The sequence below is a fragment of the Canis lupus genome, chromosome 22 (assembly GCF_048164855.1).
Source record: "Canis lupus baileyi chromosome 22, mCanLup2.hap1, whole genome shotgun sequence".
NCBI lineage: Eukaryota > Metazoa > Chordata > Mammalia > Carnivora > Canidae > Canis > Canis lupus.
In genome coordinates this window covers 47,811,975-47,832,834 of record NC_132859.1, presented here as the reverse complement: position 1 = coordinate 47,832,834, position 20,860 = coordinate 47,811,975, and the positions used below count along the sequence as shown (strand labels likewise).

Sequence of the window (20,860 nt, the reverse complement as noted above, 5' to 3'; positions counted from 1 at the left end):
TTCTTTAAATGTTTGATAGAATTCCCCTGGGAAGCCATCTGGCCCTGGACTTTTGTGTCTTGGGAGGTTTTTGATGACTGCTTCGATTTCCTCCCTGGTTATTGGCCTGTCCATGAATCTTTTTAATTTTTCCTTAATTTCCCAGTTGACCCTTTCATCTTTTAGCAGGATGGTCCTTAACCTTCATGTGTTTGAAGTCCTTCCAAACATCTTGTTGTGATTTAGTTCTAATTTCAAGGCATTATGGTCTGAGAATATGCAGGGGATGATCCCATATTCTTTCAGTTTCTGCCTGTCTTAGAAGCTCTTTATCTCTCCTTCCATTCTGAATGAGAGCCTTGCTGGATAGAGTATTCTTGGTTGCATGTTCTTCTCATTTAGGACCCTGAATATATCCTGCCAGCCCTTTCTGGCCTGCCAGGTCTCTGTGGAGAGGTCTGCTGTTACCCTAATACTCCTCCTCAAAAAGTCAGGGATTTCTTGTCTCTTGCTGCTTTAAGGATCTTCTCTTTGTCTTTGGAATTTGCGAGCTTAACTATTAAATGTCGAGGTGTTGAATGGTTTTTATTGATTTTAGGGGGGGAATCTCTCTATTTCCTGGATCTGAATGCCTGTTTCCCTTCCCAGATTAGGAACGTTTTCAGCTATGTTTTGTTCAAATACATATTCTGGCCCTCTGGCCCTTTCGGCGCTCTCGGGAACCCCAATTAAACGTAGGTTTTTCTTCCTCAGGGTGTCATTTATTTCCCTTAATCTATCCTCATGGTCTTTTAATTGTTTGTCTCTTTTTTCCTCAGTTTCCCTCTTTCCCATCAACTTGTCTTCTATGTCAGTCACTCGTTCTTCCTCCTCGTTAACCCTTGTCGTTAGGACCTCTAGTTTGGATTGCATCTCATTTAATTGATTTTTAATTTCTGCCTGATTGGATCTAAATTCTGCAGTCATGAAGTCTCCTGAGTCCTTTATGCTTTTTTCTAGAGCCACCAGTAGCTGTATAATAGTGTTTCTGAAATGGCTTTCTGACTTTAAATTGTAATCCAAATTTTGTAAGTCTGTGGGAGAGAGGACTGTGTCTGATTCTTTCTTTTGAGGTGAGGCTTTCCTTCTAGTCATTTTGCTCGTGCAGTGTGGCCAAAATAAGTTGTATTGGGAAAAGGAGAAAAAGAGAGAAGAGAAGGAAGGAAAGAAAAGAGAAAAAGAAACAAGAAAAAAGCAAGGAAAAAAGAAAAAAAGAAAGAAAGGAAAAAAAGGGGTGGGGTAAGCAAACAAATCAAAAAGCAAAAAAACAAAGAAACAAACAAAAAAAAAACAAAAAAAAGAAAAGAAAAGAAAACACGGGGGAGTATCCTCTGATTCAGTATACTGTAAGTCCCTTGACTTCCCCTGGAACTGGTCTGTCTAGCTGGTCTTCTGGGGGAGGGGCCTGCTGTGCTGATTTTCAGGTGTCAGCTCTTGGGGGAGCTGCTCTGCCCCCTGCCTGGTGCAGGGCTCAGTGAAAGATATTTAAGCTGTTTATCTGGTGAAGCCACTGTGAGGCTCAGTGGGGGTTGTTTACCCCGTGAGGCCCCAGGAGGAACAACCGCAGTGGCGGGGCCAGCTCTACAGCCCTGGAGTCAGCTCCCACAGTAACTCCGGAGCTCTCCGTCTGCAGGGCCTGGAGGCTCCGGGTGGGGCCGCTGATCTGCTCAGCTGGGGCAGGAGCGTCCTCGCTGTCCTGGGCCCTCCTGGCCTCTGCCTGTCCCGAGGAGGCCGGATCCTGGGCTGTGTCTCGGCGCCCTGTGCTCCGGGGCCTGCGCTGTTGGATTCGCTCCCGCCCCGCAGCCCTCTCCGTGGAGCCTCTTCCTCTGCCCGAGCCCCCCCGAGCTGCTCCCGCCCCGCAGCCCCCTCCGCGGAGCCGCCCCCGAGCCCCCCGAGCTGCTCCGGGTCCCGCCGTGCGCGCTGCAGCCCTTAGGGAGCTCGGCGCACTCTCCTGGGCCCGCAGTTGCTGTTACTGTCCCGGGGAGCCCGAGGGCATCCCCGCCCTCCTGGGTCCTGCTCCACCTCCCTGCGAGCCCCTTTCCGCCCGGGAAGGTCGGTGCAGCTCCTGCTCCTCCGGGACGGGGCTCTCCTGTCCTGGGGACACTCGCCCCGGCCTCAGCCCGGCTCCTCGCGGGGCCCCTCCCCCTTGGAGGCCTTTTGTTTCTTTATTTCTTTTTCCCCGTCTTCCTACCTTGATAGAAGCGCGAACTCTTCTCACTGTAGCATTCCAGCTGGTCTCTCCTTAAATCTCAGGCCGAATTCATAGATTTTCAGGATGAGTTGAAGGTTATCTAGGTAATTTGGTGGGGACAGGTGACTTGGGGACCCTACTCTTCTGCCATCCTGCCCCTCCTCCTCTTATTTTAGCTTTATTGACATATAGTTTACAAATGAAAGATTAAGATATTTGAAATACATTAACCTTGTACAACCATCACCACATCTTCAGAACTTTTTCATCTTTCCAAACTGAAATTCTATACCTATTAAAGGTTAATTATGTAATATCTCCCCACTCCCCCCCCCCCACCTGCCTACCCTGGTAAACACTATTCTACTTTCTGTCTCTAAGAATGTGAATATTCGGGATGCTTAAGTGGCTCAGCAGTTGAGTGTCTGCCTTTGGCTCAGGGCATGATCCCAGAACTCCTAATTTGGGATCGAGTCCAACATCGAGTTCCCTGCATGGAGCCTGCTTCCCCTTCTGCCTATGTCTCTGCCTCTCTCTCTCTGTGTGTCTCTCATGAATGAATAAATAAAATCTTAATAAAAAAAAGAATGTGAATATTCTAGGTACCAGAGCTTAAGTTTCCTGGTTGCTGTTTTGCCTTCAAGCTTTTTTTTTTTTAGATTTTGTATTTATTAATGAGACAGAGAGAGAGAGAGTTGCCTTCAAGCTTTTAAGGCCAATGTGCTTCTGTCCACAAAGAGTAGGGGTGGAGATTTGTTTAAGATGTGTGTGTTTGACAGGAAAGAGATAGGCATGGTAAGTATAAGGTTAAAAACAGGGTGAAATTGAAGATCATTCACATATTTAGTTCCCAGTTTTTCAAGAACAAAGTGGAGACTAGCTGCCAGCTACATACTCAACATCACTTTTACTCTTTCTCCCTCCCTCCCCAAATGGTACATACGTATATTCCTAAATTCTGAGTAGAAGCCCAGATAATTCAGAAGTCAAGTGATTTTTATTAATGAAGAAAATTGAGATTTGGTGATCATATTCAACAAACTCCCTTCTATTTTAGAACCAGTGGGGGCTGACCAGATTTTGGAGACATTTGGGCACACCCAAGTACCAACCAGTAGAACCAACTGGATTCTGCTTCAATTCAGAGACTCACCAATTCATTTCAACATTCTCTGAATTCTTGTCCTCTCAGTCCACTGGTGTATAGAAGGTTAAAAATGGGGTCTTCTCTCTGAAGAAGCTGAATTCATATTTTAAAATTTGATACATCATTTAATACTTCAGGATTTGATGTGCTTTCAGTGAAAACAAGGCTTTCTTAAAGTAATTTAGAGATATATGAAATTCTCATTATCACAAGAGAAATGTTGATCCCGTTGAGTTATGCAGGCAAGAATAAATATCTAATTATTTCAGCCTAATCACTGTCATTCCTTTTCATCTCCCAATACGCAGTCTTTTCTTATTGTTTTTTCTTCCCAGACCCATCAGCTCTTTTAAAAAGTGATCCTTTTGAGTTCGGAAGAGATAAAAGAGGCTTAAAGATAAGAAATAACAGAAGTCCCTGCACTTCATGGGGATTACAAGTGGAATTAACATGGCTATATAAAATGAAGCCACAGCTTGGGGTTTGGAAATGACAAGGTTATTTATTCTCCAAAATCCTGGGCACTTGGTTAGGTTGTTATTAATCCCAGTGACTACACAGCTGAGGCTGGGAACCTTCATTTGAGGATGGAAAACTATTGAGTTTTGACTCTCTATGATAGTATTCTTTTTAAAAGCAACGTCTGAACATGAAAAAATCTAGTTTTTGAAAACTGTCTAAAATGGAGTATAAAAGTATTGTCTCTCCCCCTTCCTCCCCCACACCCCGTGCTACACTCTAGAGGTAAGTATCTTTTAACCAGTTTCTTTTTTCATTCACTCGACAGTTCCCATTAAATTTTTATATGTTTTTATTTCTGCTTCTATTATTTCAGTTATCAACTTTAGGCAGCACTGATCTACTCTAGGCAATGAAAGATCAAGAATTTAGGAGCATTTTTTACTATCCTGTTCCTTTTCTTCTTGCTTCCGTACTTCAGTTTTGTCAATTACATTATTATTTTAGTTCTTCTAATATTGACCTTTATAACTGTAAAAATCAATGCTGACAATCGCATTGCTTGATTTGTCAACTTTAGAGGATACTTTTGAAGGGAGAATAAATTGGTGCATCTATAATTGTTTTTCCTTCCTCTCTCCCTTACCAACTTAAAAAAAAAAACCTTTTATATTTTCAAGGTTTATAGCACTTATATTGTTCTCTGATGCCTGTAATATTACTTTCTGCATTTGGTATACAGATTGACTTTCAAAATTAAAAATTTCCTAAACAATATTTACAGCGTCGTAATTATATGATTATTACTCATTTTGAAACAAGTTGCATAAAGGAGAATTTTTAGTTCTATATCTTTAAGTCCTACTTCCTCTACCCTCAAGATACGCAAGTGTCAAGACCCAAGCGATTCTGCTTCCCTCTCTCCAGTTTTCTTCATATTTTCTAGGGACTACTCAGTGCTGCTATTTCTTAAATCCACATTATCTGTTTCCTTTTACATTTTTTTCTCCTGGAGTACCTCTGAAAGGTTTCTGTTTTAATTTGTATTATATGACTCTTATGTTTTAGGAGTTTTGGCATATCTAAAAATCATTTTGTCCAATATTTGTTTAATGGCTTGATTGGGTATATATTTCAGGGTTTAAAAATCAGAAATTTGAAAAAAAAGTGTACTCTCTTTCAGTATCCATTGCTGCAGATGAGAGATTTGATGTTACTTTGATTCTTTCTCCAACTATGGAAGCTTTAATAATTTTTTCTTTGTTCTAGGACTTCTGAGATTCCCTAAATTGTCTCAAGGTGCAGATTCACCCCACCTCCCACCACTGATTTTGGTAGCCATTTGAATCAATTTGAAATGATTTTTTTTTTTTTTTTTCAGTTCAAGGGTACTTTTTCTTAGCTTGGTCTTGGTAGTTAGCCCTATCTATTCTATTATCCAGTCCAATTACTAATTTTTTTATAACATGTTTACCTTTCTGAAGTTTTCTTTTTTCTGTTTACTTCCTTTCCCTGGAGGCCTATTTTTGTCTTTGAAAGAAACAGTTTTGTTCTACCTGAAGATACTAGTATCATTTCAAAGTTTTCTTCTTTGATCCATTCTAACTTCTTTGAGGTCAAATATTACTTTTTCCATTTTGGATTTTATTTTTTTGTGTGTGACTAGCTTTCCTTAAATATCCTAGGATATTTAGCTATTGGTTCATTTTTATGAATGAATCTAACATACCTTTTGTGAGACCATACCATTTCCCTTGGTCCCCTTTAAATTTCAGTTGCTGCTCTGGTGGACAGGTCCCTCACATTGCCAATAATCTACCCCAACTTCCTGCCACATCTCTCTACAGTTCTGCCTTAGTGGTTTCAAAAACTGCTGGCGCTCACATAGTCCATGCCAGGACCACATGGAAATATGGATTGGATAATGCTTCTAAGCCACCCCTACCTTCTGTAGTAGAGATTAGTGGATAAATGCATTAGTCATATGTTCTTCAAAGACACAATTCTTTGTCACATGGTTCCTTAGATGTTCCTCACAGTATAGATCCTTACTTACCTCTAACATCAATCCTTAAGTTATACATTCTTTATTGAATTTCTTCATTCCTGATTTATTCTTGCTATCTTCACACCTGTTTCCTGAAATCACCTCCCAAATAAACTAACTGCGCTCATGGTTCTTGTCTTAAGTTAGACTTGGTGGGGACCCAAACAAAGATGAGGTAATTAGTATTCCTAGGATGCTGGGCTTTTCTTTGGAGCTGTGTAAATAACCTCTTCCTTGGATGGGAGGACTGACTGAGTTCTGTGTTTGCTATGAGATGTTTTAACAAGCAGCTTCCCTAAAGGGTGCTAGATAGAAAATGCAATCTGGCTGGTCTACCATAGTAGCTCACATGAAGAGCCCTTTACACTGGAGGTAGGGCACATTGGTGCTTTTGACTGTGGAAGGAGTTATTTTACCTTTTTCCTTCTCCTGATTGTACTGTCTGAAGAGTAAGTCCAGAGTAGTCTTTGTCTTGCCCTGCTCCTCTCACAGGCTCTAGTAGTCATGCCTACTTTCGTTAGAGGAAAGTTTACCCTGGCATTGTAAACTACTGTTTGCTGTGTGGACTCTTTAAACATGGGTTAGGAGATTGTAAGGAAAACTATATATAGCTTTTCCGGCCAAGCAGCTAACGTATTACCATGATGATTAATCCAGAGTGTATGCCCACTTTGGTATAAGTTGATTGTATCTGAAGCTTCTCTGAGGCTCCATTTCGAATGCTATCCCTTACTTGTCATGCTTTAAGTTGTGAATTTTTCTCTTTTACATCTGTCCTGTCAACACCTTTTATTTGTTTTCTGTCCCCTAGAACTTCCTCCATTTTTTCTGGTCCATTATTGGCATCCTTTCCTGTTTTCCAGCATTATATATATATATATATATATATATATATATATATATATATATATTCAAATAGACCATGTAATGGGTACACATGCATGTTTTGGGTCTATCATCTTTAAGAATTCATTATATTTTAGATGATGAAATTGCAACTGACCTGTGACTTTCCTGGTCCAACAGACATAAAGCACCAGAGTCTAGACTTAGACTCATTTCTTCTTATTCCTAGTCTTGTGCTCTGTTATGTCATCATTTTACTCAGAGCCACGAGGGCAGTTGAGGAAACCCTCACATGGAAAGGTAGCCATATTTTGAAAGAATCCATATAGAACCAAAGGGCACTCATAGAATAGAAATCACAGGGATAACAAAACAAGATCTTTGATATCAGAGGTCTCAGACTAATATTTAGGTTGCTCCCTATTTATTTACAGAGGATGGGCTGCATGTATCTGGCCTTCTGGGCAGCTGAAATTCAGAAATTTGGGTTGTGTTAGTTGACTAATATAACACTATGGTACTGGTAGAGAATTATGAAATCAGGAATACTTTACTATCTTCTGACTAAAATTGACTATGAACATTTGGGCAAATCCTTCTGTCCCTGGGTCACCTTTAATGTCCTTATCTATAATATGAGGATAGAATCAATGAATTGTAACTTTCTCTAGTTCAAAATCTAAGCAGAGGGAGGCAAATGGTAGCTTACTTAATTGACAGGATTACTGATAAAAAGCTTTAAGGCTATGATCCTTATAAGTTTTGACATTTGGATATGCATCTTGGCCCAATGTACCAGCTGCAGTAATTGTTATGGGTTATGCTGAGACCCAGGCTGGATTCCAATTAAGGTTTGATTTTCATCAGTGATAACAGTAGGATCAGTGGGAAGGGCAGATGCACACACAGACAGTCCTCAGATAGACGGTTTCAATGATTCCTAGACAGATGCTTTAGTTTAAGGGCATTGGCATTTTTACTGAGTAGAGATCTGTCTATTCCATCAGTAGCCTAGTCACTTTTCTTATACCATCTATATTTCTCCATGGTCATGACTTCCAAAGGGAAGATATTACTGTAATATTCCTAACTAGAACAACTTGAGCCCCAAGGGTCTGGCCTTTATTACTTACTGAGGACTCCAATCTAGAGTGTTCTGGGGGAAACTTTGAGTTATTAAATACCACTTGTTGATTGGCTTAGCTCTAGCTTCTGTATCAAATTTCCTGCACAGAACATCTGCTTCCATTAATCTGGTGACTCCTCAGATATCCTGTTCTGAAGGATTTAGTGCTGGCTGTATGTTTAAAAGGGAGAGCTATGGATCTTGTTTTGAACCATATGCATACCTAGTATCCTGTTTCATTTTGTTAAAGCAATTCAACTACTTTGTCTCGCTCTTCTTGGCTTCATTCTCAGGAGGCTGGACATAAACTATTTTGGGTTCTTCTGAGATGGAAGAGTTTTCAGAACCATTATGGAATAGCATCATGTATGCACTTACCTGGGGCCTCACACAACTTTTTGAGACACCTTCAATTCCGTTTGTGCCTGTGTTTGTCTTAGTCACAAGCCACATAGCCAGCATACCTAGCCCTTGTTTCACTCATTTCTGGCTTCTGCCCAGTTCCATTGGTTCTTATGCAGGGCCTCATACCTGCCCATGTTCACCAGAGGAATCCTCACTTTTGCAGACTCTTTTCAATGCACTCAGATAATGGATATCTCCTGTGTGCCAGAAACTGGTAAAACCAAGCAAGACCATGGCTCTCTAAAGCCATACTTAAAAGAGCCTTATCTGCATGTCTCTTCAGTCCCATTTGGTTCTCAAGCAGAGGCTTCTGTAAGAGAAAGAAACTGTCACTGCCTTTCATGAATCATTAAGAAAGTAGAAGAGTTGAAAGGTTGGCAGTAACAATGAGAGTAGGCTATTACAAGCAGGTCAAGAGTCTTCTTTTTTTAAGTTTCATATCCCCAGCTGCTGTTCAAATAATCAAAAAGGGGTCCTCCCTGAAACTGATTTAATTCTTAGGAGGAATGAAAAGACATTTAAAGGGCAAGCCAACTTCATAAAATGACATTAAAAGGTTTTAAAATAGTATTTTGCTTCTAAGGGGTGTTTGTAAATGTCAGAGGTAATGTATTGATTATGGTCCTGGAAGTTCTTGCTTTGAGATGTCTAGCTGCCTTTGGCTTAACTAATGCTATTAAATCGTGCTCATGGTATGAATGATCTCGGCCTCCTTATTTTGTTTGCCTAAACTTTCCCTATCCACTGGGCTTTATCCACAAATGAACAAAAGGTATCATCAGATCTGTGTTTGTAATCCTTGTCATGTTTAACTTCTCATGTAAATTGCATAGAGATAAAATGTTGAGAATGGCTGTAGAAGTTAATTGCTTTATAGGTCTCTGAGATTGTCTTATAGACTCCTGTAAAATGTTGCAAGTTGGTTGCTTCATCCAAGGCTATTACTGTGAATGTCCAAATAAATAAGAAAGCCATCTTGAAAGGGTACATATAATCCCATTTAAATCAAGATGGGGGCATACCTCCCCCATATTTCTTGGGCTCAGGCTTCCCTGGTGAAAATATATCTAACATTTTTATTTGCTGATATTAACCAGTTGTTAGTGGTAGCCAAGAATATTGTGGAGAAAGTTGATATCATCATCACCAACACAATCTGGGCAAGTCCCTTCATTTTTCTGAGCTCATGTCCCCAATTTGAAAACAATAGAGATCATATTAATTGCTCTGACTGCAAGGTCATAACTGAAGTTTCAAGGAAATGAGAATAGTACACATGAGTTCTCTGACTTACAGTTTACCAGGTCCTTACAATACTTGATGAGGCTAAAATTGGTCACTTCCCTTCTGAATTTTAGGACCATTCGGAATCTAGACGTTGGATGTGTTCATGGAATTTAACCCAGGCAGGCAGAAGGGATGGCATCTAATTTATGTGCGTCCACTTAGACCAACACGTGCCAGCTGTCCCTGTAGCTGTGGCCTTCACCCTATACCAAGACTGTCTTTGGCTAAACATCAAAGACTGCCTAATTCATCAACAGAGCAAAACTGTTAGTTAAGTAATAGTTATGGCTTTGGTTTATTATCTTAAGAGTTTTATAGTGTATTAAGATCTTGTTCTTTTTAGCGGGAAGGAGATAGATGCCTGTTTTTTATTAAAGAAGTGATAACATGCTCATAGTAAACAAATTATTGTAGTAATGATGTGAGTAATGTGAAAATTAAAATCCTTTCTGTGAGTCCCATCTCGTTCTCTGTGGGAAACCACTGTAAATGCATTCTTGTATATCCCTCCAGAAACTGTCTATTGTAACAGAAATGAGCAATATTCACACTCTTCTTCACCTTAACTTTCCCCCCTTAAAATATGTACCGATGGTCCCTGACTTACGATGGTTCAATTCAATGATTCCTTGATTTTATGATGGTGTGAAAGCAATTATGTGGTTAGTAGAAACCACATTGTGAATTCTGAATTTTTATCCCTTTCTAGGATAGCAATATGTATGATTGTCTCTGCTGATGCAGGCCAGTGGAAGCCATATGATCATATTATCACGAGGGTAAACAATACGTAGTCTGAAAACCATCATGTACTTAAACAACCATTCTATCACCTTTACACAGTATTCAGTAAGTTACGTGAGATATTCAACATTTTATTATGAAATAGGTTTTATGTTAGATAATTTTGCCCAACTGTAGACAGGATCCCTTTATGTGGAAATTGTATATTCACTGTAGGTGAATGTAAGTGTTCTGGGCACATTTAAGGTAGAATAGGCTAAGCTCTGATGTTTGGGAGGTTAGGTGTAGTAAATGCATTTTTTACCTAACAATATTTTTAAGTTATAATGGGTTTATCAGGAAGTAACCTCACTGTAAGTCAAGGAAGATCTGTATATCATGTTTGTATGTGCATGTGTGTGTATATATACATATATACCATTGTATGTATATATATATATATATATATACACATATATATATATATAGATCTGCTTCATATTTTGATGTCTATATATCACATGGATAAGGCATAATTTGTTTAATGACTTTTCTATTAATGTACATGAAGTTTTTAAAGGCTTTGTTTTTGTTTGTTATTAAAATATCCTTAAACATACAATTTAAATAATTTTGTAAGTTAGGTAAAAAACATACTTCCTTTTGATGCTAATTTTTTATTTAGAAATGTTCAAAGGTACAACAAAGTTCAATGAAAAGCATCATGAATCCCCAGATTTTCTTTATCTAGAGTTACTAATGGTAAATACTTCACCACTTTTGCTTTCTCTTTCTCAAATGAAGAACATTTGAGTGTAAGTTGAATACATCATGATGTGTCACCCTCAAATATTTCACCATGTATCTCTAAAGGACTAAGCTACTCCTCTATGTAACCATACCATTGACATGCCCAAGAGATTTAAAATAAACTTATCAATATTATATTACCTGGTATAGAGCTCATATTCAAATTTCATCAATTTTTTCAAAAATGATTTTATAGATATTATTATGACTGATCCAGGCAAATGTCACCCACTGCATTTGATTGGCATGTTTCTTCATCTAGTCTTTTTTGAGATTTCATGTTGCTGCTGTTGTGATATTAACTTGTTTGAAATGTTTTGGTCAGTTATTTCATAGAATCTTCCAGTCTGAATTTGTCTCCTCCATGATTAGATTCAGGTTAAACTTCTGTTTTTGTGTAGCTGATATTGTGTACTTCTCATTGCATCCCATTGGGAGGCATTGGGATTTCAGTTTGTTGGACTACTGGTGATGCTCAGAGGATCACTTGGTTAAGAATGTTTCCCCCAGATCCACAGTACTTGATGCTTGAACAACACAAGTTTGTACTGCACGGGTCTACTTATATGTGAATATATTTTATAGTGCAGTCCTGTAAATGTATTTTCTGGAGGAGCAGGCTCCATGTAAGGAGCCTGACATGGGACTCGATCCAGGGTCTCCAGGATCAGGTCCTGGGCTGAAGGCAGCACTAAACCACTGAGCCACCCGGGCTGCCCATCTTATGATTTTCTTAATAGTATTTTCTTTTGTCTAGTTAATTTTATTATAAGAATACAAAAAATATGCTAATTTTATTGATAAGGCTTCTGGTCCACAGTAGGCTACTAGTAGTTAAGTTACCTGTAAGTTTTCGCCTCTGTGGGGGTCAGCACCCTTTACTTCTGTGATGTTCAGGAGTCACTATAGTTTTTATCCTTTGTAATGGGTAAGTAATTTGTGATTCTTTGAAGCTGTATGCCTATCTTATTCTTCAAAAACTTTTACCCACTTGTTTTGTTTTCTGTCGATGATCACTGCCTGAATTAATAATCACATTCTGGCATCAAAATGGTGACTTTATAATTCTGTTCTTCTTTGGCACCACTCAAGGATCCTTTTAATTTTGTCTCCCCGATGTGTTATAATGCATCGCTATGTTCAAATTATACTGAAGTTGCCCATGGAAGCATTACTGTTGCCTCCTTTTTTTCCCAGTACTTTCTAGTATGAGATGTTTTAGGATTATCGCGCACTTTCCTTGTCCTGTACCTGAAGTCATTTGCTTCCCCAAGGAAGCCTGGATCCCTTTACATGTGAATTGTTTTTAGGAGCCAGGATTGGGGTCTTAGGTATAGTATCTTTGTTTCTAAGCCCAGGAGTCAGTAAACTATGGCCAATGGGCCATGTCCCACTTGTGGCCTATTTTTGTATAGCTTCTGAGCAGAGAATGATTTTAAAGTTTTTAAAGAGTTGCAAAACCAAACCAAACCAAACTAAAAACAAAACAAAAACAAACACACAAAGAAATACTTTTTAAGAAAGATTATATGAAAGAGATCCCATACTGTTTTTAAACCCTAAAGTATTTACTATATGCCTCTTTATAGAAAAAAAAAAAGAAAAAGTTTTTCAATTCTTGTTCTAGGCTTTATCAGTATATACAGCTAGGAAAAATAATTTGTGGATAATATCAAACTTATATTAATATCTCAAATTCAATTCCAGTATCACAAATCTTTCCTCACTTTCCCCTATTACACATTGGTAACTCCTTTCTCCAATGAGAAACAGGTTTCCAATAAAAATAATATATTACTTATTTGCTCATTCTTATGCATACCAAGTAGCTTCAGAAATACTCTATCAATACCACTATTAAACAAATCTACTAATTCAAGTTCAAGATTTCTTTGTGTGGTGTTTTTGTTGTTTTTAGAATATATACAACTAGGACTGTATAGGCAAGGTACTATGTTCGAAAGTTATTCAATTAATTCTTTGTCTCCTATGTGCTTATTTGTGCTTATTTGATCAATGTGATGTGTACTAAGTTCATTGGTTTCTGTTTGTATTTGATTTTAGGGTGTTTCTTTTTCATTTTTTTTTAAGATTTTATTTATTTATTCGTGAGAGAGAGAGAGAGAGAGAGAGAGAGGCAGAGACACAGGCAGAGGGAGAAGAAGGCTCCACATAGGGAGCCTGATATGGGACTCGATCCCGGGTCTCCAGGATCATGCCCTGGACCAAAGGTGGTGCTAAACTGCTGAGCCACCTGGGCTGCCCCCTTTTCATCTTTTATAAATTTTATTTATAAAAATTAAAGTATACAGCACACAAAATTTAGAGTAGTCACATAGCTAGACCCATTTTTCCAACCCTATTCCCATACACCCCATAGGTACCCGTGTTTCATCATCAAATTTCTGTTTATCCTTCTTGTATTTACTTTTGTAAAAATGAGAATACATACACATACATGCATATATACAAATACACAAAAATATCATATATATTGCTTTTTTATGAAAATAATTCATATAAATATAAAATCACCTATATACTTTAGAATATACATATTTCTGAGGTCATTTTTCTTACACAAAATGTAGCAAAGTACATATACTCTGTTATACCTCAATTTTTTTACTTAAAAATAGACTGTCAGTACAAGTCCATATCACTGTATAAAGATCTTTTTTATTCATATGGATAGCAAAGTTCTCTACGGTGTGGGTACACCATTGTTTATTTGAAATTCAATCATTCTGGTTTTTTGGTAGGGTTTTTGTTTTGTTTTTAGTTTTGCATTTCCAATATTTCACTATTGCCATAAATAATATTGCATATATTATTTCTTATTTTAGAGATGAAACTTCAAGGTTAAATTTCCAAAAGTAGGATAAAGGTAAAAGAGTAGATAATAAATATGTAGTTTCGGCAAAGATTTCCAATTTCTCTTCTGTGAATTTTCATTTCATTTTGTTTTGTTTTAACTGTGTGAAGATGTCTGTGATGGATTGGAAGACTTTTCCTTTTCCCTTCAAGGTCTTTCCTTTTTCCTTCAAGGTATTTCTAACTGGACTAAGAATCAAATTGACATGAGATGGATTAACAAGAGAAAATTAAATTTAATTTCATATATACAGGGAATCCACACAGACATAGAAATTCCAAAGACAGTCAGGCAAAATGAAGTACATTTGCCATTCTGAACTAATGAGAAAGGAGTAGGGTCCTGGGACTACAAAGAGAAGAAATGTAATTTATAGGAAGATAAAAAAGGGTAAATGTTTAATGAACAAATGTTTGCTGGGTCACTCAGAAACAATGGGACATAGAGGAATTTGATCAAATAGCCCTTGCTAGGTTCTTTCTGGTCTACTCTAGCTAGTTCATAGGGTAATGTGGTTATCGATGGTAATGTCTCTCTTCTTGGAGCAGGTCCTCTATCTAAAATTTTTTCAGGCAGCTGTGGGCAAGGTAAAGAGCTGGATACTTGAAAGAACCCATGTATTTAACAATAGGAGAAAAGGAGAAAGAAATGGTGTTATATTCCTATAATATAGTATGTAAATAAATGAATTATGCAGACATAATGTTGAATGCAATAAAGCAAAACAGAGAATATACACTGTATGATTGCATGTGTATGAAGTTCACAAACAGAACTAATCCATGGAGAGAAGTCAGGACAGTGGCTGGCTTTAAGGAGGCTGAGTGGTCATGATGGGAGTAAGTCTAAGAGAAGGCTTTGGGTTGCCTCTAATATTCTATTCTTGGGCTGACTGGCTGATATTTATAACTGGCAGAAGTGTTTACAATTTGCAAGTATTTACTCTTATGATTTGTGCATATTTCTGTGTATATGTGATAGCACAAAAATAAAGCTTGAGAACTAAAAGAGCCCTGAAAGATTGGTAGAAGTTGCTGAGTCTTAAAGAATTCTTATTCCTACATTGGAAAAAAATGCACAGGGGGCTAAATGGAGGGAGGCCTGTTGTTAACTAGGGACATTCTGGACCCAAATTTATGTGAAAACAGCCAAAGGCTGTCAGCTCATTTTTATCACAGGCAGGCAGGTCATTTGTGTATAGTTCTTGAATAATCATCACATTTCCTTGTTTTACAAATGTGCAGCCGTCACTCCAACAGGGAAGGTGATGACAGCAGTCACTTTTGTTGTTACTGTAGTGGTTTTATTGTAGGCATTCTAAAATTAGAGGTAAATAACTTGCTGGAGCTTGGGGTTTATTGAATTTTCCCACTTTGCTTATTTTAAGCGATAACATTACCGTGGGTATTGAGCACTTCCTAATTTTCCTTGCAAATGCCCCTAGCATATCAGCACTGGAATGTTTTTTACTACCTGCAAAGAAAGAACATCAGCTTGGAGTCTGACAATTATGGGTTCAAACTCCACATCTTTAATTTTGTCACATGATTTTTGGTCATAATAACATTTTGGTTAATGGTTTCTTTGCTAATATCTGGATAAAACTATCTCTTTCCAAGGCTGATATGAGTTTAAAAATAATTTTATAGTTTAACATTCATGGTCATGACCCCATCTATATCTTAGAAGTGACGGTGTGATTTGGGAGAGCAAGAAAGTGACAGAATTTTTTTAATCTTTTAAAGACCAGCTGTCAATTTCTGGATGTCTTTGTGTGTGTGCCTTTCATCACCCCCATTATATTTATTATCTAAATGAAGATGTATTCTTAAGGCCTGAGGTAGCATCATTTTACATTTAGTGAACATTTAGGAAGGTTAATCAACATATTTATGGTATTTTACTCATCTAAGCTCAAATCCGCTAATAACTTGTGAGCACCAATTTACCAATTTTATGATTATTATGCGATCATTTGTTCATTTTATTCAACCCATATGCCTGTACTGACCAGGTCCTGTATTGGCACTTTTTTTTTTTTTTAAGTAGACTCTACGCTCAAGATGTGCCTTGAACACAAACTTGTGCCTCTGAGATCATGCTCTACTAACTGAGCCAGCCAGATGCCCCTGTGTTGGGCACTTTGATTTGTGTTATTTCATTTAGAGTTTTACCGGCAGCTTCAGAACTTCATCAGCAGTTTTAAAGTGAAAAAATTATAGCAATAAATGAAAGATTAGTGATCATTTTGAAAATGATCAAGATAGCCTTCAAGTTCCCCTCAGCTTGGCTAAGCTTCACATAGATTTCTGTCTAACTATGACTAATGGAACTAAAAGAGTGCACTGGTTGGTATAGAGGCTGCTTTTAGGTGAACATGCTTGAACAATGGAATAGAGAAAGGGTCACAGTAACCACCTGGCTGAAGACAGGTCCATTGAGCCACCCACCTCAAAATATCCATAGACCCTACCTTACCAATGGGCTACTTAGATGTAGGCACAATTCCCCAAAAATGGAAGATTCTATACATGACCTTACCTCCTCATCTTCCCCCTTTAAAAATGGCCACCACCCACTGCTTTGTTGCAGTCTCTCCTCTGCTGTCCTGACCCCAACCCTTCCTTGTGGTGGGTTTATTCAATAAACTTCTGACTCCTTTGTTCTGCCTCAGTGAATACTTTCACTGCCAGTGCCACCAGCTTCTACATGATGGTTGCCCCATATTTGGGGGCTTTCATCCAATCAAGAGATATCCCATTTATGAACCACAGTTGGGGAACATCAAATTGAACACAACCCCAGAAATAGTATTGAAAGCAAAGAACTTTTTATTACTTTTTCAAGTAAGGAGACAAATGTCTCCTGGTGGTATTAGTATAGGAAATCTCTTTATTCAGTGTGCTAGGGGTGGGAGCAGGCAGGTTGCACGAGCACTTTGGTTCAGTTGCACATGTTCAACATGTCAACATGCTAGTGCATACATTGTATGTTAAAAAAAATGGCAGAAAACTTCCATAAGAGGAGATCTTAGTATTATAATGAGCCAGAGGTAACTTCAGAACAACTAACAGGGCTTCTATGCAGATTCTCAGCTCCATTCCAGCTCAAAATAGCTCACCTAAGGGGCCAGGAATGCCCAGTACAGGGATATCAGGTAAAACATCTAGTTGGGCATCTCTCTGGCTAGAACTGCTGGTTCTGCAGAGCAAAGCATTCCTTTGGGGCTTTTTCTCTTCCCCCTTCCTCACTTCTGCTGAGAGCTTTCAACCCATTTGGAGAGTAGCTTCCCTGGTGCATCCTAGCTAATATACAGGCCCTTTATCTCCCATTAGAGTATGTCTGGTCCTTTGAAATGTAAATCTTCTCCAAGTCTCTTGATAAGCACCTATTAGCAAACACAGATGGCCTACTCTTGCCTTGACCAACCTCCCTCCTAAGGTCCTCCAAGAGGACCTGCTGGCTCAGCCTATGCTCAAAAACTTCCCTGCTTCTTGTTTTAGCAAGTTGAGTTCAATCTCTCTCCCCTACTGCAATTATCTTGACCCCTATTAGTCTTGAATAAGGAGTCCCTTGCCTGTTTAATTCCTTTTGGTGTCATTTTTCTTTGACGCGACTAAAAGAGTTGAATACTTTTACATGTATGTACTTATTGAACACTTGAACACTCCATTATTTGTGAAATGTCTAAGACTTTTTCCAATTTTTTATTGTAATTGTTATGGGGTCTCCCTGTTGGGTGGGAGCTAGTGTCATAGGCAATGAAAGAATTCAGCCAAGGCAGAACAAAATAGAATGAAGTTTACTGAATATGCTGCAAAGGAGCAGCAGGTAGGACAGCAAAGGAGAGGCTGTCTGCTGTGGGGTTGAGGGGCCATAGTTATAGAGTGGAGTGAAGAGGTATGAGAACTATCAAATTTTCCCTTTTTTGGTGACTGTGACTGGTTGTAAGTATAGCCCTCTGATTGGTTAGAATCTATGGCTATTTTGAGGTGGGTCACTTAAAGAGCCTATTTGCATTCATCTCAGTGGTGTGGGCCCTTTTGCCTTGATCAAGTTTCCATTGCTCAAGTGTGTTGCCTAAAAGTGGCCTCCTCAGTTTTTACCTTTTGTGTCATGATTTGTAGTTACTATTCTACCTAGGTTTGTAGCTTATGGTATTTGTATTTCCCTCATTGTATAAGTCAGGTGACTGTGTATGTGGTCTGGTTCTGCACTCCATTTTGTTCTTTTCAGCTTACTGCTTAACAATATGCCAATACCTTTCAATCTCAAGTTTTGGAACTTTATAATAAGACTTGATGTCTGCTAGTGTAAGTGTTCTAAATTTGTCCGTCCACTCCAAGATTGTCTTGGTGTTTTTGGTCTTTTGGATTTCCATACAAATTTTAGAATCAGTATATAAATTTATGCACACCCACATATATGCTGGGATTCCATGGAATGTATAGGTAAATTTAGTGTTTTTTTTTAAAGATTTTATTTATTTATTCATGAGAGACACAAAGAGAGAGAGAGACAGAGAGAGAGAGAGGCAGAGACACAGGTAGAGGGAGAAGCAGGCTCCATGCAGGGAGCCCGACATGGGACTCGATCCCCGGTCCCCAGGATCAGGCCCTGGGCTGAAGGCAGCACTAAACTGCTGAGCCACCTGGGCTACCCCAATTTAGTGTTTTTATATTTTTAAATATTTTACCTTTTATCCATGAACATGGCATAGCCCTCTATTAAAAAATGTTTAATTTATTGTAAAAGTTCTTCTAATTTATTTATATGGAAATGTTGAAAGCATTTTGTAGATTGAATTGCAGGTATTTAATTTTTTTCAATGTTTAGAACATTTTATTAAAGTAAAAAATTGTTAGAATTAAGTGAAATAAAAAAATAGCAAATATTTACAAAAACATTAATAACACCAATCAAGTCACACACATGTAAAAATGCAGAAATGCCTTAAAAAATTTGTAAGTTGAAAATTATGGAGATTTCCCCAAAATATAGAGTGCTTCATGAATTTGCGTGTTATCCTTGTGCAGGGGCCATGCTAGTCTTCTCTGTATCATTCCAGTTTTAGTATATGTGCTGCTGAAGCGAACATAGGTATTTGATGTTTTGATGTCATTGAAAATAGTATTTTGTCTATTGCTAATTATATAAATATACATTTTATGTTGATTTCTAAAAAATGATTTTGCTAAATGAACTCTCATATTTCCATATTTGTCTATATATATTTAGGCATGTTTTATATATATAACCATGTTCTATAAAATTAACAGTTTTATTTATTCCTTTTATTCACACATACTCACATATATACACATATATAACTAATATGTGAATGTATAAATATGCATGTTTTGTCTTATAATACTGACTATAGGATCTCCAGTAAAGAAAAAAAGAGTGGTAAGAAAAAGAGTAGTAAGAGAGGGCATTTTTGTCTCATTCTAGATCAGAAGGAAATCTTTAGATATTTAACCATTAAGATATATGTATATATTATATATGTATTTATATAAAATATTTACCCATTATTATTTATATATTTATATTATTATATATTTATAATATTTATATATTATTATATATTTATAATTTATATTTATTACTATATATGTATTTAGGATACCTTCTATCATATTAAGGAAATCCTTTCTCTGGTATTGCTAGTCTGCTAAGAAGTTTTAATAAGTCTTTTAATAAGAACTACTTTCAAGTCAAGTTTTATTCTTAGTAAATGCTGGTCTCTCTGTTTGCTTTTATTCTTGTGCCATAGAATGTTAAATACAGTGGCTAAAAGCCTGGGGAATATAGAGAAGCTGCTCCTTCTTACCAGACCTGGAACTTCATTTGTTACATCCTCAGTATTTTGAGATTGTTGAAAACTGTACAGACTGTCCATGATATCTCAGTCATTTCACTGTGATTTTCTTTTGGACTTCTTCAATTCTTGTTCTATCACCAAATTGAACATATCTAGGGGAAACACAAAAACTAATTTCAGGTTTATATCAATGTAGTTCCTTCTTTTGGCAGATATCTTGACTCCCTCAAATCTTGAACATTTGAAAAAAAAAATCTTGAACATTTGGTTACTGTACGGTCTCTTCAATAGACTCTTAAAAATCTAATTCCTCTAATTGTCTAGAAGTTTATTTATTTATTATTTTTTAAGATTTTATTTATTTATTCATGAGAGAGGCAGAGAGAGAACCAGGCTCCCCAAGGGGATCCTGATGCAGGACTCGGTCTCAGGACCCTGGGATCACACCCTGAGCAGAAGAGAGAAGCTCAACCACTGAGCCACCCACGTGCCCTGTCTGGAGATTTAGAGCTAAAGGTAAATTTCATCATTTTACATAATGGATTATCCTATATGCTTCTACATAGTGTAAATATTCAAAGAATAAGGAGTTCTCCCATTCTCAAGAAAGTTATTGTCCAATGGGCTGGCAGAAATGTAGTAAAATATATTATGTGCAAATGCTGTTGCAAGTAGAGATTAGAGGATCCATTTACCCTCCTGGGAACCCTTATTGGGGCATTTTATTGTCACATTTATACTTTGCTTGCTGGATAATAGTGGCTGCCTAGCTTGATGGATGTCACAGGTTAACAACACAAGTACCCTGAGTTTAATCCCGAATCTCATAAAAATAAACTTTACATTTATGAAGAAATTGGTTAATATAATCACCTACTGCTATGAAGAATTGGAAGAGGCCTATCAGAATGCAAGAATTTCCATCCCCTCAAAGGTCCTTCTAGCTAGACTAAGAATCAAATGGACACAATGCAGATTAACAGGAGAAAATAAAATTTAATAGGTACATACAGGGACTTCACACAGACACAGAAATTCCAAAGACAGGCAAAATAAGGCATATGTGTCCTCCTGAACTAGTGAGAAGGTTATAGGAGTC

General features: G+C 37.7%; 1 long non-coding RNA gene and 1 other non-coding gene across 2 annotated transcripts in view; one reads left to right on the top strand and one right to left on the bottom strand.

The window, feature by feature from the left end:
* LOC140614292 (uncharacterized) overlaps positions 1 to 20,860 on the top strand; it is a 232,860-nt gene that overhangs the window by 198,180 nt on the left and 13,820 nt on the right. The gene's annotated exons all lie outside the window — the stretch shown is intronic.
* On the bottom strand, positions 18,926 to 19,030 carry LOC140614549 (U6 spliceosomal RNA). The gene has a single exon (XR_012015387.1). It is a non-coding gene; the product is annotated as a U6 spliceosomal RNA (small nuclear RNA).